Source organism: Humulus lupulus, chromosome X (assembly GCF_963169125.1).
Source record: "Humulus lupulus chromosome X, drHumLupu1.1, whole genome shotgun sequence".
NCBI lineage: Eukaryota > Viridiplantae > Streptophyta > Magnoliopsida > Rosales > Cannabaceae > Humulus > Humulus lupulus.
The window spans coordinates 115,931,792-115,957,215 of NC_084802.1; positions in this window are offsets into that span (position 1 = coordinate 115,931,792).

Here is a 25,424-nt window from a genome sequence, read left to right on the forward strand (position 1 = left end):
ACCAAACATATAAATAAAAAAACAATGACAACAACAACAACTAAAGTTAAATAAAGAGAAAGCTAACCATATAAAACTTTATTTTGAAATTTGTATCTTTCATAGTCAATATAATCATTCTAAATACTATCAATATACATTACATTTTCCTACCACAAAGTTTAAGATTTAACAAAAAATGATTTGCCTGCTCTCTCAATAGAATCCAATTATCAAACAGAGCTTTAGAGATCCTAAAAGTAATAACAAATGCATAGTACAAAAAGTATGGATAGGGATGACAAAAAAGATACATATGTGAGTTGTTTAGCTGTCTTACCCCATTCACATTTTGACTACTGCAAGCAAGCCTTCTAGTCTTCACATTCATGAGTGCTGCTACATCTTTTTCGGGAAGCATCTTGTGTTGATTGCAAAAAGAGAGTGAGGCCATATATAAATACAAATGAGAAAAAGAAGCACACATACCTATCGAGCCTCTGAGTCGTCTAGCCCCAACGAGCCACCAAGCCTCTGCGTCGTCCAGCCCCAACGATCCCCCAAGCCTCCACGTCCTGCCCAGCCCCTGCGCCGTTGAGCCCAGACCTGAGACCCCCCCACCCGCCATCGAGCCCAGCCCTCGAGCCACCAGTCGTTACTGTCGAGCCCAGCCCCGAGCCCCCAGCCGCCGAACAGCCCGACCCCGACCCCCTTGCCGCCGTCGACCACCATTCCCCGAGCCCCTGCCGTCGTCGTTCGGGCCTAGCAGAAAAAATGCGATAGAGAGAGGGAGAAAGGAAAGTATAAGGATCGGGTGGGAGAAAGGGTTTCTTTCTTCTTTATTTTATTTTATTTTACATGTGAAAAAAGTAGAGACCAAAATGCTTGCTATTTCAATTTAGCGGGAGTTACTAAAGGTGCCGCCGTTTTTTTATTTGGTTTTGGACTTTACCACTTTTTAACCATCCTTACTATAATACTTTTTAAATAGTCTTATCTTCTTGTGTTATGGAAAGAGGTATTTGGTGTAGTGTTTATTTATTGGTCACTAGGGCCTCTGTCCCTACCAGATCCTGCAAATGGGGGTACCATTGTCTGAGCATTTTTCCCTACAACGCTCTCACTCCATATCTCACCCCCTGCGTCCTCAATAGCAAGGGCCCTCCCTATTGCCTGAGCGTAAGTAGAAATCTCATGTACTGGAGCAATCCTAACACTCTAAGCTACCCCAGAGTTCAATCCTCGAATGAATTGCTCCTTCCGGGCCGCATCTGTTGGTACCAAATCAAAAGCGAATTTGGCCACCCCATCAAATTCATTGACATATTATGTCACTATCTTACTACCCTAAATGAAGTTCATAAACTCATTGGTCTTTGAAATTCGAACTGCGTCACAATAGTACCTCTTGTTGAACAATTTTTTGAATTTTTCCCAACCCATCATGACAACATCCCGAGTCTGGGATACCACTTCCCACCACGTTCGGGCATCTTCCCACAACATGTACGTGGCACAAGCCATTCTATCATTGCCTACCACTCCCATAGAGTCAAGGATGGAGCTAATCATGCTCATCCATTGTTCGACTCTGAACGGATCTTGGGCTCCCTCAAAAGCTGGAGGATAATGCTTCTGGAATCGCTACAAGAAAAAACATTACTCATTACACTTAAAAACTACTAACTGTGAGTATTGATAATGCTTCTGAAAACGCTAACATAGCCCCTGTTATTAAAAGTCATGTCTTTCTATAACAGTATTCGAATGTTATGTTCGATGTTACCTTAAATTATTCAATAACACATTTTTAGTTGCTATAATATTCAAATAATAACATTTAGTTAGAGTATTTTGTTATAAATTTGAAGTTTAATCTTATACTTTTTGCATAACACTTTTCAACTGTTACATTTGATTATTTTGATAGCGTTTTTAGTTTGTTATATTATATAAATCATAACGATTTGTTACACTTATAATATGTTTCTAAATCATAACATATTAAAAGTCCAGTAATAAAATTTTGCTACTTTAGTTTGGATAAGATATTTTAAATTTTATTGTGATAAGGTTACTTATAAGGTTTTTTTTAATTAAAAGATTTTCATTATTGTATTTTGATAAAAAAAAAATCAAAATTAATCGTAAAATGTAATTCTCAATAGATTGATAAACCATAAGTATTACATTAAACAATAACTAATTCAAACCATGAATGTGTCTACTTCATGAGATCTTAGTTCTAACTTAAGTTTGAAAGCATAACATAATAAAGTTTTATAATCTTGAACATTTTTTACTTCAAAAATGAAAAACAAAAAAATTACAAGATACACAAAAGTAAACCATGCATGAAACTTGCTCCATCCTTCAATTCATCATCCTTTGTGCACTTGTCTTTGTTGTGAGTCCATTTGCTTAGCTACAACAAAATTTAAATAATTAATGCTTCAACTTAAAGTTAATAGTAAACTAAAAGAGTACATAGAAAAAGTTAATTACCTAATTATGACTTTATCAACTTGCCATGCAATTATAATACCTATAGCATCTTCTATAGTAGACATAATTGTTGAAGGCCTCCACAGAAATGCATCATTCTTTCTCACAAGATCTATCCCCACTTTCATAGCACTAGGCCCAAGAGGAACATGGTGAACCTCATCCTTTGGGTTACTTGAAATAAAATAGCCTTCTGCAATAATTTCTCAAAATTCAGTCCAATCTAATATTTTGCAATTAGAGCCAAATGTGTGGTTCTTGACACTAGAACAATATATCAATAAAACAAATTCAGCAGGAGTAAATGATTTTATATTGACTATTATATGTTTTAAATTTTATCATTTTCATATAATTAGTATCATAATTACCTGACTGGAATGAACATGAGAATTTGATTGAACATTGGCATTTGATTGCTCCTTACTCTGAGCAGGTGTATTCTATTTACAAGTAAGATAGAAAGACATGAATTCAACATCAAAATTTAAAAAAAAAATACAAAAGTAAAGACTAACCTAAAAATTAAACATGAATCTTAGTTATTATTGTAATTCAACCACATGAAAATATCCCAAAAAAATTAAAGAATGAACATAACCTTACCACTAATTCAGCCATATGAAAATAAAAAAAAAAAATTGTAATTCAATCTACACTAACTCAACCACAATACTTTTAATCACTATCTCTTATTTTGGAGTACCAACAAATAAATAATTTAAGCAAATAATTATCAATGACACTTCAATATAGTTTCAGCATCAAAATACTTACTTTATTTTTCATTAAAGAAACAATGAGTTGTTCCATATGTTGCATTTTATCTTTCAAATCTTTGCATTGACCTTCTATCATCATCAGATGGTCATCTCTTTCTGACACAATTTGCAACTTTGACCGAGTAACTCGTCTTCCAAAAGCTCTCATGTATGTATTTTTTTTAGGACCAAGGACTTTTTTGAGGATGTCTTCATTAACACTTGTAGTTGAAGACATAGCAGGATCTTTCTTATATTCTTCAACCAAATCCTTCAAAAATAAATAGTATCAATAAATGTATTCAAACAAATGAGTAAGTTAAAACTAAAGTCACATGATTTTGAAAGGGCAAGGTGTATACAAAAGCTTCAGCCACTTCTGAATTTACTGGTTCACCATTTTTCTTCTTATGTGCTTTGGTCCAAACATCAACTCTAGAAGGTAGTGTTTTGGTTTCACTATGGTTCATATATCAAAATAAGAAAATAAGTTAAAAAAATATCTAAACCAAATTCTATAATAAAACAACTTTAAATATATTTGGCTTTACCAATTCATCAATCAATCTTGCATAACCTTTACGACTACAAGTGTGGGGTAGTTGTTTTGTCCGTATTTTTCTGTATTTCTCACTTGCAGCATAAGAATATAAAGTTAATAGAGACATTAAACTATAAATTTCAATCATAAATATATTTTGTTCTAAGATGTTAAGAATAAAATACGTTAAACTCAGCACTATTTTTTTCGTTAACAAAACTTTTCCACTCATTCATTGATTTAATATTATCAAGTTTTAGTTTCAATCTTGCTTCTTCATTTGGTGCCTTTGTTATTTTAGTAACTAGCCTTGATTTTGAAGCTCTCCAAACATCTGCCATACTTTTGAATATATAGCTCTTTTGCCAATCTTTGTCAACCTTATATCTTGCCTAGTAAAAATAATGACAGGTTAGTATTAATGTAAATGAATTTCAACAAATTTACACTACTACAAATATAGGGTTTCTCTGCGCTTTTTTTTCAATCTAAAATAAAAAGCGCAGAGAAAAGGATTGAAGGACACTTAGGAACTTTGTTACTGCGGTTTTTTTAAAAAACGCAATGTAAAGTAGGAAAAGTGGGAAGTGAAAACTTTTTCTATGCGGTTTTCTTAAAAAAAACGCAGATAAATGTTTCACTACTTTTCTCCGCGGTTTTCTTTCTTAAGAAAACCGCAGAGAAATAAAGACTTTTCTCCGCGGTTTTATTGAAAAAACTGCAGAGAAAAATCTTTATTTCTCTGCGGAGAAAAGGTTCCAGACCTATATATAAACTCATTCTTCCCCACAAGGTTCGTAAACCTACTTCATTTCGCGAAAAACTTCTTCAACAGCGGCGGTATGTCTTTCAACCTTAATCTTACTATTTTTTTCTCATCTTTTTTAGCTAAATCTTAGTTAAAAATTGAAATTGATGCTTAATATTTGTCTATTTTCAGGTTTTTGGTAGTAAAAATGGTTAGGATTTGGTCGAAAATTTGTCCATTTTCACTGTATTTTTGGGCATACATTGTGTTCTTGAGCTTCAAAATAGGTAATGATCTATATATCTTTGTTTGTATAGTTTTTTGTTTTTTTTTTCATCATTATTTTTAGAGTATATTTTGTGTGAAATAGACAAATAGAAATCAAAATTTTGAGAGGTTTTTCATAAATCATTAATTTGGTTGCTGAATTTTTTTTCTTCAGATTTTTCGGTGACAAAACCTAAAAATTTTGTTTTTTTTTTCGGTTTTCAGGTTTCTTTTTTATGCAGCTAGATAGATCTCGAAAAAATACCAAAGTTAAAAAAAAAAACACCAAAAACGGAGAACTGAGCACAAAGTAATGCTTCGTCAAATTTTTGAAAAATTACACTACTTTTCTCTGCGGTTTTTTCAATAAAACCGCAGAGAAAAGTCTTTCTTTCTCAGCGGTTGTTTTAAAAAAACCACGGAGAAAAGTACATCTTTCTCTGCGGTTGGCTTACTACAACTGCAAAGAAAAGTGACACTTTTCTCCGCGGTTGGCATACCACTTTTCTCTGCGGTCGAATACACTGCGCTTTTCAATACTCTCGAAAACCGCAGTGTATTGAGTAAAAAAACTGCAGAGAAAAGCCTTTTTTGTAGTAGTGTTATAATGATTAAAATATATACCTGAATATATTTCCATAAGACCTCTTTCATTCCTAGAGAAATCTTCCTCCAATCTTTTATCGTTACTGGTACAATTTCTCTAACAAGTGCACCCAAAAATGAAGACAAAGAAATTGATGTTGCACCAATTGGTTGTCCCTTTGAGTTAAACTTAACTTCCAAATGACCATCACTGTCTATTGCAATAGACTTCATTTTACTAGGGCCTCTAGTTCTCTTTTGGTTAATAGGTGCAACAACTTCTTCAGGTAGTTCTTGTTTGTGTGGCAAGTTTTCAACCATTGTTTCATTTGGGTTTTCAGGTATTTGTAGGCGTTGTGATTTTCTTGTGGCTGTTGGTGAGATGACATCGTAATTTTTATGAGTTTCAAGTATTGGTGTAACGCCCTGGGTAGCCAAGACCGTTACACTGTGTATTTATAAAGGTGCAGGACTTGCTAATCAAGTCATTTAGTTGAAAACGTGTCAATAAACCATTAATGAACTAGGGTTGAAAGGTTTTGGTCATAAAAGATACATTTCATATAATTAAACGTTTTGTGCAAGGGATCCCAAAAGAAACAACATTTGAAAGTCAGTTTACAAAATTTCAAGGTATAAACAACCACTAGCCACTATAAGGGCAAAATAGACATTTATGATCCTCCTGTTCCTGTCCCTTCCTCAACCGTGGCGGCCAAGCAGCTAGTCATGTACATTCTGCCTTCAGAGCTCTCCGAATCATGGCTGACCAAGCTTACCCTTTCCTTTACCTGCACCACGTAGCACCCGTGAGCCAAGGCCCAGCAAGAAAAGATAACATCATAACACAAGCATTGATAATAATCATATAACTCTTAAAGCATGTTTATACACTTAGCAGTCCATATTAATTACATAACTCATAGACATAACCATGAATACACAAGCTAATACTTAGCCATTCAGCACATCATATTCAATAGTTAACAATGGCAATCAGATCACACCATAATCAGGGTCGACGCCCTTAGGTCGTACCCTCTGTTTACCTCACTGACTTCGGTCCGCTTAAACCGAGCTCAGTGGCTGAGCCGCGCCCTGTGCGCCAATGTAAACTCCAGCACTCTGAGGCCGTTTGTTTAATATTCTCATGGAAAAATACCAACTTTCGTAACGCATACAAGAATAGGGAACCCTTAGTCCCATTATAAACTCACAACTGGGTGCAGTTCTCTTACCTTTAATTTCCAAGTGCTCTGATTACAAGAGATGCCCCTTGAGCACGATCCGTTTCCCAAGCCCTAGCTTATACCTAGTCACAACCAAGATAAGGGATTCAATTAATAATTGTAAAACGGTTTCCGGATAAAGTTCTAGCCTCCGGGACATCGAATTCCATGAAACACGGTAGTGGGATCGATCCCGAGCACCCTAGGCTAGGTTCCCACGCCTAAAATCTCCAAAAGGCCATAAATTCCCTTACGGGTCGTGGCCCAAGCTTCCTATGCCGCGGCTTGCCCCTGACTAGAGGCCCGGCCTCACCAAAAACCAGACAAGGGCCATGGCCCAACACTCCCCATGCCGCGACCCGTCCTTCCTCCCTAGCTCCTATATGCTTCAAATGGCCGCGGCACACCAAGAACTGAGCCATGGCCCGACCCCCTTCAAACCTAGAAAATCCATCATTTTTAACACTCTAACCTCACTCAAATCCACCCAAAAGCATCCTAATGATACAATCCAATTATCACAAACATTCTATCATGTTTTTAGCAACATAATCTAGCAAAAACCTAACTTAGAAACTCACCAATATACACACTTTAATCTTTGAAACCCATAAGCTCAAGAACACCAAAACCAGCCAGGAAAACACAGAATTCAGACACTAAACCATAAACTAGAGCTTACCTTCATTGAAGAACCAATCCTCCAAGAGATTGCTGAGCTAACTCCTAAGTCTTCTGCCTTGATTCAACCTTTAATGTCAAAAATCCATAAACACTTAGAACACAGCCATATCTACAGAATTTAACAACCAAAGATGTAACTCAATACTTACCTCAACCCTTGATTAGATCATCTAGCTAACCCTGAGCTAATTTCCAAAGCTTCAACTCAATTTCCTGAGTTTCCAGCCAAGCTTTTCCTTTATTTCAATGGTTTCCCTTGAGAGAGAAAGAGAGAGAGAGAGAGAAGAAAAGGGTCGGTTTGGGTATCTTCCACTGTTTTCTTAGTTTTGTTTAATCTATCCTTAATTAATTAAGTCAATCCCGAGGCTCGGGGTACCGAAAACGTCCCCGAGGGAAAAATGGTAAAATTCCCCAGTATTCCCACCTAGGCTTCCTAACCTCAAATATATCTCCAATTATTTATTTCCATAACCCGATAACCCAGATAACCATCTAATACCCAAAATACCCCTTGACTCGCCCCGAGCCAAGTATTAGGTCCCGTTGTGACTTTCACGCTAACTAGCCCCCTAGAATCGCCTCAAGTCGCATACTGCAAATATATCCACATAATAATATGGTCTCCAGAATTATAACATATAATCACATTTATGCCCTCAACGGGCTAAATTTATAGATATACCCCTTTAAGCTAAACAGGGCCTACACGCATACTAATACTCTTAGACATACATTTCATGTATCCATATAGTCATACAAGCATGCTTATCAAAAAATCATGCATTAAACTATTTAATTCACACATAAACCAATCGTGCCCTCCTGGCACACTAATCAAGGCCCTAAAGCCTTATTAGTGATTTTTGGGTCGTTACAATTGGTTTAGTACTATTCTTTTTCTTTCAAGGACTAATTTCTACTTCAACCACTCCTTTAAGAGATCCCCTAGTGTTGGTTGTCGGTGAAGCTAAGAATGGAGAAATTAGGTCATTAGTAGGTGGTCTCACTATTTTTTGAGGAGAGTCTATAGGTTGTTCAACGTCAAATAGATTTTTAAGAGATCTCCTTGTCACAGGGGAGATGGGTACTTCTTCTTCATCAGAAGAGTCGTCTCTTACAATCATTCTACAACGTGTCTTTTCCTTTGGAGACACACCCTTAGAATATCTCTCTTCAACAACCTTATCCATTTCAAAATTTAGTCTAAAGCTCTTCCTCTTTTCATTGGGAGTTTAACTAATTTTCCTGTAGGTATGTGCTTTGGTCTCTTTCCTTTTGTAGATGGAGGTGGCATATCTTGTACTTGGCAAATTCTTTGACTAGTTTCTGATCAACCATTTCTATAATTAGTATGAATTTTGATGAGTCACAAAAGATCATCATATATAATAGCAACATATTATCAATTATCACAAAAAAAAACTTATAATAAACGTTAGAAAGAAAGAAATAAATAGTCATTCTTGGCAGCAAAGAAATAAAAATTATAAGTGTATGACAAAAATAAACACTATCATTCTTAGCAACAAAACAAATAACTCAGAAACAATCAATTAATGAGCTGATGTATAAACTGAAATTTCCATTGATTACAACTTTAAATGTCAAGTGCAACATCTTCTACAATTTACAAAAAACACAACAATAATCAAACTAATATACCCTCACAATCATCTCTAACATATTGATCATCTTCCACTACATTATATAACCTAGATTCAGTAACTTCAGGCATTATAGGCATGAATTCTTGCTCATCATAATTTTTGATGTCATAAAAAACTCTAGGGGGTGCCCTAAACACTCTAACTAATCCTCTATCATCAAATTATTTAGTCTTATTGCTAAACTTGAGATAATTCTGTCATTTCCAATCCCCATCTTATATATGCAACTTTCTATCTAACTTCTTTTCTAATAAATTTTAGCTGGCCAATGATTAACTCATTTCTTTTTAATTTTTTTGTCTTATTTTTCTTAATCATATCCAATACTGTTCTACCCTATTTACTAAATGAGAAACCAGGTCTCAAGGAAATATTATATTAAAGGAAGTGATTGTGTAGAATAGCTCTTCCAAATTTGAAATCTACTATGTGCATATGAAGGGGTGATTTGAAATCTCTTGGTCTTTTACTTCATATTGTACAATGATAGATTTTACTTCATATTGTACAATGATAGATTTTCTTCTGTCAGATGCTTGTAGTGCAAGAAAAGGTTGGCATATTCAAAGGAACAGGTGTGTGGAAAGTTCCTACTAGAGTTGTTGATGAGGTGTGTAAATTTGATGTGTTTTTTCTTTTTCTGGTTTATACTATTTTCCTTGACAAGACATTTAAGCAAGCTCTTTAATTTATAGGGGAGGATATTTTTCAGATAGCAATAAGAAAAGTGAAAGAGGAAACTGGAGTAAGTCATCAGTTGTGTTCATTTATTTTGTTAATAATTTCTATCTATTTAAGCCACTGCCAAAGTGGTAAATATATATTTTAGTTAGTCTCTTGTAATCTCATAAAGACTGCTGGTTTTCATTTCACTTCTTCAGATTGATCCAGAATTTTTGGAGATATTATCATTCAAGTAATGAAGTTTATATTATCTAAAGTTTATAACAATAATAAAATAAAAGACTAATTTTTATAATTTTTTCGTACATTAATAAAATTAAATATGACAATAAAAAAAAACCAACCAAATATAATAACAATAATGTACAAAATGGACTAAATACTACTACACAAGATATTTAGCAACACTTATTTAACAACTTAAACTATTATATCGTATATTCAATGCATGATATTCAGCATAATAGAAATCATAACCAAGAATAGCTAAAGCCATAACCATAATTAAAATTGAACCGGCTAATTTTCTCTTCAATAATGAGACTCATGAAGTGCAAGTAATTCAAAAACCATAAAAAGTCTTGATAAATGAACTATGTCCACTTGTCCAGTTATGGAACAAAGAAGAGAATTGCAAAAAATAAACAAATAAGAAATCAATAAATGGTCTTATTAGAATTCATAAAACCGTAAGATATATAACTTCAAAAAAAAATCAGGGGACTATTTTCAACAAATAAATATAGCAATCTTAGCAAGAAAACATCTTAGAACAAAAGCATATGAATAACAATCATATATAAACTTTGTCAACTTTTTATTAAAATAGATAATTCTAGAGGTTGAAAACCCAACATCAACAATGAGTTAATAACATACACATATATAACCATGCTAGATCAATCCCCTTCAACATACTCACAAGTTCAACACCGCATAAAATTTGTTGGTGAAGAAATTTTTCTCTAAAGTAAGAAAAAAATGCTAGAGTTAAAAGGGACGGTGGAATTGTTATTGAAATTTGCATGAGGTTTACCTTTTTTCATCCTCATATATAATTTTTCTAGAGATATGTTGTAGATATATACATCTTCAAGGCTTATCCGTATAATATCTCATATAAATATTTGCTAGCTATATTTTTAAGTTTCTCCTATTTACATTTTTTTCATAACAGTTACATATTATACTACTGTTTTTATTATAATTTTTTTAATTATCTTATGCCTTAACAGATTTGTGCTACCATGGTAAAAAGTAGTGATGCAAAACTTGAATTTTAGGGTTTAAAAGACTCGACTTAGGACTAAAATATTGTACGTGCGTTTCACCTCAGTTGAGGAAAACGCCTCGATTCTATATAAAATCATAAAACATTCCAGTCATATTTATTAACCAACCATCTACCATTATCAATTCAAAATATTCAAACAACACACAAGTTTTCTTCCTTATCTCGCCGCAGCACACAAATTTCCCAAATCCTACTTCACTAAGACACACAAGTTCTCAACCTTTCGTTATCACCGCAACACACAATAATAATCTTAGGACCTACTTCACTACGGATGAATATTTAAGATATTCAAACTCTTCAAACATTTGCAAAATATTATAACAAAAATAAAAAGGAACATACCTCTTGCAAAGTGTTGTAAATAAAGTTTCATTCCAATTTGAAATCCAATGAAGCCACTAAAATGAAAGCAAAATTACATACCAATTAATAAACTATCAACATCATTGGACCTTTAATTAGGAGTCATAATTAAAAAAAATTTACAACTCTTACAACCAAGAAACTATCCAAACCCACTACAGAGTCCTTGGAAACTAGAGCTCACAACAAAATAAAAAAAAGAACAACAAAACTCAGGCAGCAAAAGCAACTGGCAAACCAGAGAAACTAATAGCAAAGGCCAACAATAATGCAACAGTTTGAAAGAAAACCAACAATAAAAAGAAAAGTAGACACAACACACATAGAAAGAACAAAAAACCAAAAAAAAGTTTGTATTCCAATTTACAAAAAGCTACAAACAACGAATCAATTTAATTGAACAAACTAGTGCAAAATACAGAAGCTTTTAAGTCCAAATGACAATGAAATATCATATCATCTATCACATCTAAATAATTTATTTGGAGCTAGTCAGGTATGAAAAAATCATTAAATCATCTTTCCAAAAAGGTCCTGCCCTAGGAATAAAACAAAAATATTTCAAACTTAATAAAAGACAATATTTTTTGTGGTAGTTCTAAAACACAAAATGAAAAAAGAAAGATAAAAACAGCGGGTCGAGAAACTAAATATAATGATAATGGAAAAATAAAATAAACAATTCTTCTCACCAAATCATTTCTTTTGAAGAGGCATTAGCAAGTAGGAAACAAAATTAAAACTTTAACTTGTTATAGCAAAAAAAGAATAACAAATTACCAAAGAGAGATCAAAATTACAAATTTATCAACCAAAAACAATTTCAAGAAAGAACACTCTTACATGTGAGCTTAAACTCCGCAATCCTTGTGTGCTTCCAATAAGGATTAAAATGAATAATAAAAAACATTAGATAATTTAAATTCAAAATAAAATAATATAATTATTAATTTAAATTAATTTTTTCATAAATAAAAATTATTACTTCGTTTATCATAGACTAAAACCTTTTTTCTGTGGAGAAAAAAGTTGGGTTAAATGGTATTTTGAATATTATATTGGAAAGGATGGTGCCCCTTTGTTGGTGAGGCACATGAATACAAATTCCACCATTTAATGGAATTTTTATTGGATTGAAAAGCTATTTCTAGAGCTAATACTCCAAAGTAAACAAATGAATTGGATTTGTGATTCCATTCCAATGTAAATTCAAATAAACCAAACATGCTGAGTGTAGGAATCAAAATATCATTGGAATGGGCTTCTAAAGTTTTTTTGTGGTAAAGAAGCCGAAACCATATACCATGTGTTCCTCTTTTGCAATTTTGCAAGATGCCTTTGGCTCTCTAACCACTGGAACATTGTGCCAAGAACTGTAACAACTTTGAATTACAGTAAATGGCTGGACTTTATTTGGGGATTGAACAAGGTTAATTAAACAAAGAGAACAAGCACTTAATTAAACTTTAACGCATGATTTTTATACAATTTCATGAACAAATTAGATATAGGTCAAAATTGATAAACTAATTTGTAGACATATCAGAGAACTCATGTAATCCACAATCCACATATCAGAGAAATCATGTAAGCCATAAACTAATTTGTAGACATATAAGAGGATTAATATTTGAAGAAGCCTTCCCTTTTAAGCTCCAAAATAACCACCAAGCTATAGAGTAAAACACACACGTATACTATATGCAAAAAAAGAAAATAGTAAAACAAATAAAATGAAACTAAAGAACAGAAAACCCTCTGCTTGTTCTCAGTATCCGAAAGCCATTTCTCACAAAATCCCTCTACTGAAAACGTGTTGAATGAGACCCTATGATATGTATAACTAGCCAGCAGAATAACTCAAATATGATGTAAAACAAATATACATATATATATACACATTGATTATCTAATATTAAATTGAAATATGAATTAAAAAAAAAATACCTCACATAGACAAACGGAGGTTAGAGTGCTCTTGCCTGGGTTCTTGCTTCCAACAGGAGAGATGCCGTGAGGGAGAATCACGCAAGGGAGAAGGAGGAGATAGAGCAGGAGCAGCAAGACTCACGTGAGGGAGAAGGGGCAGATAGAGTAGCAAGAATCGCGTGAGGGAGAAGGAGCAGCAAGACTCGTATAGGTCGTGGTGATCCAGCGGCTCAACGGAATGGATTAGAGAGAAAGCCAAGAGACTTAGTGTGAGAGAGAGTGAGAGAAGGAAAGAGAGTCAATGGAGTGAGTGTGAAAGAGAGAGGCAGAGGAGGCAAATGGGTTAGATAGAATTTTCATTAGGCGCCTTCTTTCTATTTCATTTGGGGCCTAAATTTTCTGTGAAAAAAAAAATAAGGTGTCATTTTTCCCATTAATTTTCCCATTAATAACGCTTGTTGATATATGTCATTTTTACTGTAATATATACTCAAAATTGTTGTAGTGAATCTTTCATACATTAGTTCCCATCTGTTCCTATCCTCAGGTTGAGCCAAAACTGGTTCCACTATTGGCAAAAAAAACGGAGCAGCATTCCCTAGCGGAACCTGCTGTCTCAACCACTTAATCTCTTCCTCTTTCCCTTGTAGTCTTGCTTGCATGCCAGTAAACGTATGCTGCCAATTCCAGGGGCAAATGGAGGGTTCTGGCCTCGACAATCATCTGTAACCCCAATATTAACAATGTTTGATCCAATTGACTGCCTTGGATACATAACTTCCCAATCTGTCTGCAGTCAATGACTCAACCTATCAGGCATGATAATCTTATCGAGCACTATCCCACAAACAGAACCAAACAACACAACAACCACATACAGTATGCAAGCCAGAACACAGGTCTATAATGTTCATGAATCAATTAATAGGCCTCGCTCCCACAATATATATGTCATGCTCTCTATTCTAGCATACAGATAAGGCACATATGTTCAATTAAACAATGAAGCACATAATCATGTTATTGGATGCCGAACCGTGAGTCCGGCTTATCTTTAGCGGCGAGTGTACATGCCCAACCAGACTTTAGGAACTCTTAAACCTAGACCACTCTAATACCAAGTTGTAACACCCTTGTTAGCCAAGACTGTTACACTATGTGTTTAAAATGGTGCTTAATTCGCTAAGAGAGTCATTTTGACTTAAATGTGCAATTAAAAACTAAACCATAGTTAAGTATTAAAAATCTTGGTCAACGAAATAATCATTTTTCATTCAAAGTATTTAGTTTATATATGGGATCCCAAAAAGTGGTTACAGACTGATAAAAGACAAATAAAATACACAATAGTTGTCTTAAGTGACAAAACATGGTTCAACACTAGTTCCTCCCAAGCAATCCCAGTTGTGTACATATGTACACACTGCCCCTGAAGCTCTCCAACTCATGGCTGGTCCAACTTACTATTGCCCTTACCTACACCATAGAGCACCCATGAGTTGATACTCAGGAAGAAAAACCGCAATGAGTATAACATTAATACAGATATTCAAAGCAGTAATCACATGATTCACAAATAACAGATGCAATCATTCCAGTCATATAACTCATAAACATATTATTAATTAATCAATATCAAGCAATGTGCATCACCAGCACCGTATGTATGGTCAATGCCTAATAGAGTGTGTTTCCCAGCACTAAGGTCATAATAATGGTTGCATACTCACAACCAATCAAGGTATGTAATAATCATACATCATCTAACTCATTTAGTTAATGCAGACATAGCATACATTAACATATAATTCGAGGCAAATAAGCATACCAACCTATAGCTCTATGTGCATATACCAGTTTTTCTTACCTTGAGTCCCGAGTAGAAAGCGTATGGCAACCCCGAGCACGATCCTTACTCCCAAGCCTAACAGTATAACCCAGTCAGAATATAATAACGGGTAATCATCAAGAACTAAACTAATTAAAAGCTTCAAGATTAATTCCTAACCTTCGGGACCTCAAATTCTACTAAGTCGGGTAGTAGAATCCTTCCCATGCGTTTAAGTTTGAGTTCCCATGCTTAAAAACCTCATTTGGCCAAAATCTCTTATTTGAGTTGCGGCACCCCTCACAAGCGCCCCGGCTCTCTACAAGTCAAAGAGACAATTACCTTGTTTCCCTAGACACGCGCCACAGCATAGCCCATCAAGCACCGCGGAGCTAAGGCGATTCAGAGAACCGCCCTAGCTTCTAAGTTCATGCGGGTCGCGGTGCTCCAAGAACAGCACCGCGACGCAATCCCGCGAACCCAGAATTTCCAACATTCTCCAACCATTTTCTATGGACCAAACCCTCCAAAAACACTCCCAGAATTACCCTAAAGTTACCAACTAAACCTAGAACTCTTACTAACATAACATAAGTAACATTTATACCTCAAAATCCAACCCAAATCCTTAACAAAACTCAAGACCCAAGCTAAAGTTTAAAAGTCAGCCAAACTTAATCTATAACAGAATAAACAGGTTACGATTCCTTACCTTATCTGTGAATTTTGACTCTAAGCTGCCTCTTAATCCCAATCCTAGCTCCAGCTTCAAGTTCCTTAGATTTCCAAGCCTTTCTCCTCAAGCATTTCAAAGTCCCCAAGTGCTCAAGAAAGAAGACATGAACGACACAGAGAGAGAGAGAGAGAGAGAGTTATGGGAACTGAGTGTTCTACTTCCTATAGCTTCTAAGTGACTAAGGTAATCCAAGGCTAGGGAAAAGACCGAAATGCCCCTTGCCTTTACCTTGGTTCTCTAACGCCCCCAAGGGAAAAATTGTATTTTACCACCCTTTTCCCGCTAAGCCTCTAGTAACACTATAAATTCCCAATTAACATCGAAAAATTACCAAAATACCCTTAGGCTCACCCCGAGTCGGGTATTAACCCCTGAAGTTACTTTTCTGCCAAATTGCTCACTAGGATTGCCTTGGGCCACACATCTCAAATATATCTACATATTAATGTAGTCTCACTCATAAAGCATGCATAATACAAATATACCCTCAATGGGTCAAAATTTTCGAAAATGCCATTTTTAACAAAATTGGCCCTATAAGCACAATTAATACACTTAAACATGCATAAGCAGTCATATCAAAATGTAACTCATATATTCAGATAATGGCACATGTATAATCACAAGTAGCACACAAAAATCCAATTATGTCCTCCTAGCACAGTAATCAAGGCAGTAAGCCTTATTAGCGAATTTGGGACGTTACACAGACAATTCACCACCATAAATTTTCAAATTTAAAAACTAAACCCCCAATTCCAAGAACACTAAGATGAATATTCAAGAACACATACCTCAAGTCAGAATTCTTAGCAGCTATAAGTCCTTCCATTGATGCTCAATTTCTTCCAAAATTCCCAACAATCCAAGAAATTGGTCTTTAACTTGCTAATTGTATGTGTGTTTTTGGTGAGTTGAAGAAAAAAATCAAGCACGAGAGAGAGATAAAGAAATAATTAACGTGAGAATGGTCTCATTCCAAGGTTGCAGCTTATTTTTCTAACTTTATTGTTAAATGACCATTATACCCTTCCCTTAAAACTCCTTAAGCACCTCAAGGGACAAAATGGTCAATTGCCTATAATTCCCACTAAACCTCAAATTTACACAACTAATCTTCAAATTTATCAATCAATCCATCAAACATAACTATTTCACTAATTAATTTCATTCACCAATAATCCCAAAAATGTAGAAATTCCCAAAATAACCCTAGGCTTGGCCCGAGTCGGGCATTTATCCTTGTTGTGACTTTTCCTGCTAAAATCGCTCAAAAGGATATGCTCTTGCCAAAAATCACACATATCCACATAATAATGTGCTCTCAAGCACATAGCACATAAAAATTACAAATATACCCTCAACAGGTTAAAATTATGAAAATGCCCATTTTTAACAAAAGCGGATTTTTAAACACATTTAATACACATAGTCATGCATAGTTAATCATATAGCAATAAAATTCACATAACTACCCACGTGACCTTCCGGCACGCTAGTCAAAGCATTTTCTATTAGAAGTTTCGGGATGCTACACTAATAACCTAATGCTTGCAAGGTCACATCATATTTATTTAATTATTTTCTCTTTCCTTCCTTTTAATCTTTGTTCGTAAATTTTTGGATGTCCTATAATTTTAGTAAACGGAAATTGTTTCATTATAGGAATATATTGTTGCCGTGAGAGGAAAAATATAGAAATAGATAACTCATTTGGATGGTACTATGTCTCATGCAAATATTGCTTAAAAAAATTGTATCTACAAATGGTATTTATATGTGTCGAACTTACAAAACAATAAAATGTTATTATCATCTTGTGGTGTAAGAAAATTTTATTAGTTTTTCTTTACAAAAAAAATAATTATGCTGTTTGTTTTTTCTCTATTGCTGATGGTACAAAATACATATAAAAGTTCTCGACAAAACTACAAAGACAACTTTGGTCTTATTTAATATTGTGGCAGAAAAGATACTAGACACATTAGCACACAAATTTTTTAATAGATTGTCTTCAAATACCAATGGTGTTCTTGTAGAGATTCAAAGCCTTTGTGAGAAATATGCTTTTCTTACAAATTGAGGCTGAATGAGTATAATTTGAAAGAGGGGCTTAAGAATTTTATACATTGTGTCAAAGGTTTTCATGTTGGATGAGAAATTGGAACAAGAACATGAATTGAAGGAAGAAAAAAAGTAGGTAATGTTTACTTATGCTAAGTTCATTTTGTAGGAAAAATTTGTAATGGAAATAAATAAAAATATGGATCTTCGGGTGAAAATGTCTCGTATGTCAAGCAGGTCTGTCTTTGAGCAGCTTCAAGGGTTGGCACCAGCCTACTTCTTCTCATCGAGTAGATTGTAGCTCTTCGCACTAATGATGTCTACTATAGGAGCTCCATAAGATGGTACTAGTCATCTTCTCTTCGAGCAGACTTCAACTCTTCCTACTAATGATGTCTATTCTAACAGCTTCAAAGATGGTACCCGTTATCTTCTTTCCACCAACTCTCAAAATTTTATGTCTTTTACTACCACAATTCCTCTTCAAATTCCACGTTAGCATGTCCAAATATGGGTGAAACATTTCCCCCCAAAGCTTATCCTGGTGCGACCAGCTCTGGATAAACTTGCATGCAAGACTAGGCTAGCGCTTCTTCATCGTATCTTTTAAAGTCTTGTTAACAACTTCTACTTGTCCATTAGCATGAGGATGAGAAAGTGCTGAAAATCCTTTTTTTGATACCATGCCATGCACAAAATTATATAAATAAGTCACTGCCAAACTGAGTAACATTATTTGACACAATATTTTTTGGCAGTCCATACCTGCAGATGATACTCTTGACCACAAAATCGAGCACCTTTTTTGAAGTAATAGTTACTAGCGGTTCCGCTTCGATCAATTTAGTGAAGTAATCAACTGCAACGACTACAAACTTCACTCCACCTTTTTCTGTTCGTAGTTTCCCGATTAAGTCAATGCCACACACAGCAAAGGGCCATGGACTTTGCATTTGTTTGAGCTCATTAGGAGTTGCTCAAGGTATTTTGGAGAATCTCTGACAATTGTCACATTTTCATACATATTCCATAGAATCTTCCTTAATTGTTGGCCAGAAATACCCTTGTTTTAATATCTGCTTAGCTAGGCTCTGCCCCCTGTGTGATTGCCATAGAACCCTTCACACACTTCAATCATTAGCAGCTTCGCTTCTACTCTAACAACACATCAAAGTAGAGGCATTGAATATACTCTTCTGTAGATTACCCAATCAACGATTACATACCTAGCATCTTTCCTTGATATATTTTAGCTTCATTTCTGTCTTGAGGAAAAATTCCTTGCTACAGATACATTACAATTGGAGTCATCCAAGATGGGGTATTATCGAGCAATAGTGTTGGTCTCTGTTTCATTAATACTTGGTTGGGCAAGGTGCTCAACCAGTATTATGTTTAACATATCTGAATCTTTTGAACTTGCTAGCTTAGCTAAGGCATCAACGTTGGAATTCTAATCACGTGGTACTTGTTGTATAGCAAATTTCTTGAGTTATGTTAGAAGATCTTTAGCTTTGTTGAGATAAGAGACCATGTTTATGCCTCGAGCCTGGTATTCTCCTAGTATTTGGTTCATGACCAGTTGTGAGTCATTACAGATCTCTGTCGACAAGGCTTTAATGACTCTAAAAAGTCGTAATCCTGTTAGCAGGGCTTCATATTCTGCTTCATTTTTTTAGGCTCGAATCCAAACGTAAGGGCATAGTGAATGAGATGACTTTCAAGGGCGATTAAAATTATTCTAGCTATAGAGTTGTGTTCATTTGAGGATCCATCTACAAACAAATTCAATGTTGGCCAAATTTCTTCATCTTTTTCTAGTGCTTTTTGTTGTTCGTTTTCCTCTGCTACCCTTGTGCGTTCAGCAATAAAGTCCACTAGTGCTTGTCCTTTGATAGAAGTTCGTGGCTGGTGGGAGATTTTGTATTGCCCTAGCTCTATTTTCTATATATGTAATCGACCTGACGCCTCTGTTTTTTGTAATACCTGCCTGAGGGGATGGTCAGATAACACTGTGATTAAGTGAGCTTGGAAATAGGGCCTCAACTTCCTTGCTGCTAGTAGTAGGTAGTAAGCCAATTTTTTCGATCAGGGGGTATCATGTTTCTTCCCCCAATCAGCCTTTTGTTGATGTAAACATTGGATGATGGAGTTTGTCTGCTTCTTTGACTAGCGTTGCACTAATAGCATGTTCTGTAACTTCTAGATACAAATAGAGAATATCCCCATCTATTGGCTCAGGAAAGACTGATGGTTTCGCCAGGTTCTCTTTAAGTGCTTCGAAAGCCTTTTTACATTCTTCTCTCCATTCAAATTTGTTATTTCCTCTTAATAGGTTGAAGAATGGAAAAAATTTATCTGTTGATTTTGAGACGAATCTACTGAGAGCAGCTATTCGTCCAATGAGGCTTTTGCACATAATTTATCTTGGTTGGGGACTTCATGTCAATCAAAGCTTTAATTTTTTCTATATTAGCTTCTATGCCTCTTGAACTGATAATGAAGCCAAGAAACTTCTCGTGCCTACCCCAAACGAGCACTTTAAGGGATTATGCTTCATATTGTAATGCATGAAAATAGTAAAGCATTCTGTTAGATCTTTAACATGCCTCCAGCCTTTTATGACTTGACCAGCATATCATCAACATAAACCTCCATGTTATTACCTATCAGGATTTTGAACATCATGTTTACCTTCCGCTGGTACATCGCGCTAGCATTTATGGGTCGAAGTGGCATTACTTTGTAACAGTTTTATCCTATGTCAGTTATGAAGTTGGTATGCTCCTCATCGGGAGGGTGGATGCTAATTTGATTGTACCATGAGTAGGCATCCATAAACGTAAGAACTTCATGCTCTGCAGTAGCATCGACTAGCTGGTTGATTCTTGGTAAAGGGAAGCAATCCTTATGGCATGCTTTGTTTAGAACTATGAAATCAACATAGGTCCTACATTTGCCTTTGGGCTTTGGAACTAGAACAAGGTTTGAAATCCACTTAGGGCAGAAGGCTTCTCTTATGAACCTATTCTACTTTAGCCTTTCAACTTCCTCTTTTAAGGCCTTAGACCTTTTCTTGTCAACCAACCTCATTTTCTATTGTACAGGTTTGAAATTTTACTGGTCCATAGATTTCCCTGAATCCTGACGGTGGCCACGGTCAGGATCAGGTCGAGGATGATGTAGTCAACAAGGGAGGCGAGAGTTCCTTTATCATTTTTGTATATTCTAGACACCTGGTCAATAAGGTTTGTGGTGCAAAGACAATAGCTAATTGAGCAACATTTAATCTTGGGTATTATTGTAATATTTTTCTTTCATTACATACAATATGTTGCTTGTTAATTTGACTAGATACAGCAATTAATTGCTCTATATGTTTTCTTAGGGACAAAATTTTCATGTCATACTTGTCATTTTTCCTCTTTAGTGTTTCAACAAACAAACGAAGCACCAACACTTTTTAAATTTTGAAAAAAATTCTAAGTACTACTCAGTTGTGTTTTTTACTATTTTTCTTACGCTAAGGCGGTGTATACCATATGTTCCCCCAAATTTATTGAGGAGGTAAGTCCTTGGTCACTTTCCAAATAACCAAAGTCTATTCGAACTTAACCCAGCTGTTTAGAGCATATCACTTAGAAAGTATACAAAGACAATGGAACCATACATGTTAAGCAATACTTGTGATAATCACAATAGTAGGCAAATTGAATGTACTAGCACACTCCCTTGTACATAACTCGTAATAAATTGGACAAAATCGTGTTTGTATGACCAACCATAAATCAGTTTTGGCATTATAAATAAGTGATCATTTTAAAATTGGAAAATCGTGCCTTTTGATCAGTTAATAATCATAATAATAATTGGTTGATATAAAATGGACAATCGTGTCTTTCGACCAGTTTAGTAAATATGATGAATATCTGGTCATTTTGATGTGGGAAAAATCGTGCCTCACTACTAGAAAACACAAAATAAAAGAAATGTAGATAACTAATCGTTTACCAAGTTGGCAAAACATGTATTACAATTAGTAATCTTAGTCTTATAAAATAAAATAAAATAAAAAAATAGTTGTTATAAATGGGCAAGTTGTGCCTTACAATCAGTAAACACAGACAAGAGAAAAGTAGTTGATTCTGTGATGATGGGCAAACACGTGCCTTATGAACAACACTTTTTAGAAAATAAAAATGACTGGTGGTTATTCAATGGGCGAAACTATTAGGATTAATGCCCTAAAAACATGTAAAGATATTTTATTGATTTAAATAAAAGTACAATTTTATTATATTTGAATGTTATAATTATTATTTGAATTAATTATATAATAATATCAAGAAAATTCATTATTCATTCATGAGAATATGATCTTGTATTAGTACGAGAGAATTAAGACAATATATAATGAATAAAATAGTCAGTAACATATTAAAGTAAGGAATCTTTAATGAATGGTTACTAGTACGGTTTACTAAGCATACGGGATGCAAGTGATTGAGATTCAGATTGCTGATGTCGATTGACATCTTAGTAAAGGTGTTGTATATAATAGAGATTAAATATGACAAGACCGATGAGAATTAATTATCTTTATAAACTTACCGTGTGACATAAAGATTTAATTCTTATCATAATAGATGATCATATGTAGATCAGTATAAATCCTGAGTATTCATCAACTCTTGTTTATGTTTATTTGATCTTTTGATTCACACGTTAAGGTTTCTTAGTATAATGAAGCTAATGACTTTTGTTTTGGAGATTTAATATCATGAATGGCCGGGAATATGATTTTCAATAATGGTACCCATACTTTCCTAACGAATCAAATATTGGTTCCATTAAGGGTTAATTATGAAATTGAATAGTTATTTAGCTCAAATCAATAATTTGATTATAGATTAATTATTCGCTAGTGAATTAATGGTACTTACGGAACAAGAGGTAATTAGAAGGGTAAAATGGTAATCTTGACCAGATCTAATTAACGAACCAATAAATGGAGGACAAAACTACATTTATTAATTATCAATGAACTACAAGAGAAAACTCTGCAAATATAATTTTATAAATACTTAGAGTGCAATTCTATATTTATAGTGGAGTAATCATGAAATTAATAAATAAGATAATTAGATTAAAGAATTTAATTAATAATCTAGTTTATTGGAACTTGGACCCCAGATCAACTATGTCATACATTGTCAAGGGTAAGGATGTCAAAATAAAGATTTGTAGAGAGAATGACTTGACTGCAAAGGAATTAATCTTTTGGGACACGGAAATACTTATATGATAGTTATGGGCAATTGATTAATTATGAATTAATTAATTATTTAACTATATTATTTTTATTTTGCAAAACTATATGTTAAAAAATTTATTAATCATGTTTGGATTAATATAGAGAGAGATTAATAAATATCTTATTTATAATAAGATGTTCATTTATTTATTTAAAATTGACATTTTAAGATAAAGTTAATTTTGAATTAATTGATATTTATTTTGGAATAAATATATTATCTTAAATATTAATTAAACAAAAAAATGAAAAAATTAGGGAAATTCGTAATGTGGCGCCACACAGGGATATTTTCTATCCCTGTTATTTTGAATTTGAATTTCACATTTGTTTGTTTATTTAATTATTCTTTTTCCATATGATTTAAATTGAATAATTAAATATGCTATAAGTGATCAATTTTAATTTAAATAAAAGGGAAAGTACCAGTTTGACTCCTTTGGTTTGCTCGATTACTTGATCAGCCTATGTGTTTTGTAAAATGATAAATCGGACCCTTGTTTTTCAAAACAGATCAAAATGATACCCTAAGCCTGATTTTGGTCAAACTATTTTCAAATATAATTAAACTACCCTCAACTTTATTAATTAATGAATTAAAAATAAATTTTCAAATAAAAATATTTTTATTTTATTTAAAATAAATAATATACTACTTAATTAAAAAATGTAAATATTTTTAATTTAATTAAAAAAATAAACCTATTTATCTAAAAAATTAAAACAAAAATTAAACAAAGTAAAAAACAAAAACTAAATCAAATTTACAAAACCTAAATTACATTTAGCCCTAAATCTCTTATACTTTCCCTCTTCTTCTGCATTGCAGGTGGTCGGATCATCGAACTGCTACCAATCTTCTTCTTTATCTATAACCCATAAATAAAAAGTTCAAATCAATATCATAAACACAATATTAGCAACAATGGGATTTGGTAGATCCCGACATCTTCCGTTCGTTTAGATCTAAATGTCAAATTAGGCTTCAAAAACGATTGCGACGTCAGAGGGGGAAACTCCATGGTCGGATGATCTAGGCTTGGTGACATCAGAGAGGGAAACTCCTTGGTTGACGGATATGGGTTTGGCGACATCGGAGATGGAGTTGACAACGAACCGGAGCTTGGACGACTTCCATGGTTGCACAACTTCGACAAATGAGGTTTTGCAAGCATAGGCGACGTATTAGATCTGGGCAAAACTTCTTCATCAAAGGTTGAGATCAAAGCTTCCAATCTTGAGTGGCGGGGAGGATTTCCATGGTTCCACAGCTTCGAAAAATTTGGGTATGCAAGAATGGATGGCGTGGGCTTGCAAGCATAGGCAAACTTCTTCATTGAAGGCTAAAATCCAAGCTTCCAATCTTGAGTGGCGAGAATGAAGCTTCCTGATGAGGATCGTATGCAGTATCAAATTTAAATATATATTTTTTATTCACTTATACCAGCTACTTCAGTATAGCGATAAGAAGGGTCGAACCCATGAGGACTATGATCAAATTATTATTCAAAATAAGAACTAAATTGAATTAAAAAGGGATTTTAGTTTTAAGACTGAAAACATAAAATGAAATAAAGATCAAAGATTAAATAACTAAGGATAGAACGATATTAAAGAAATAGTAAAAAATTACTCTCCACCTTCAACAATCAATCTATCAACAATGAGGAATAATATTCCTTATTACCAATTAAACTATTAACCCCGCAGATAACACTTAAGCAGTCAACTATCTCAGTTTCCCTATTATACTTAATTAAAGCTAGGCTCTCTTAATTAACCTTTTTCACCCAACAATAAACCCATTAAGCATGCGATCTATTTAACCTAGTAAAAGCATTACACTCTATAGAAACAGAATAATCTAGGCAAAAAATTCATTAAGCATGAAATTCATTTAACCTAGGTTCTATTTTTCATCACAATCAAAATACCCGTCACAATATCCTAATTGTAATTTATCACTCTACTTCGAATCCTAAACTATTAGTTGAATAGCAATCCTAAGATGATAGTAGAACAATGCAAAACCTTAATTAGTTGGCCACCTAACAATATTTTACAACATTCATAACATTAAATTAGAAAAATTGAAGCAATTTAACATAAGGGAATAGAAGAAATAAAATTCATCAATGCATTCAAGATCTCATGTCTAGGGTTTTTAAATGACCCTCAACTATAAATAAAACTACTCCATAATCACATTCATATTCAACAACATAAATATTCAATGAAAATAA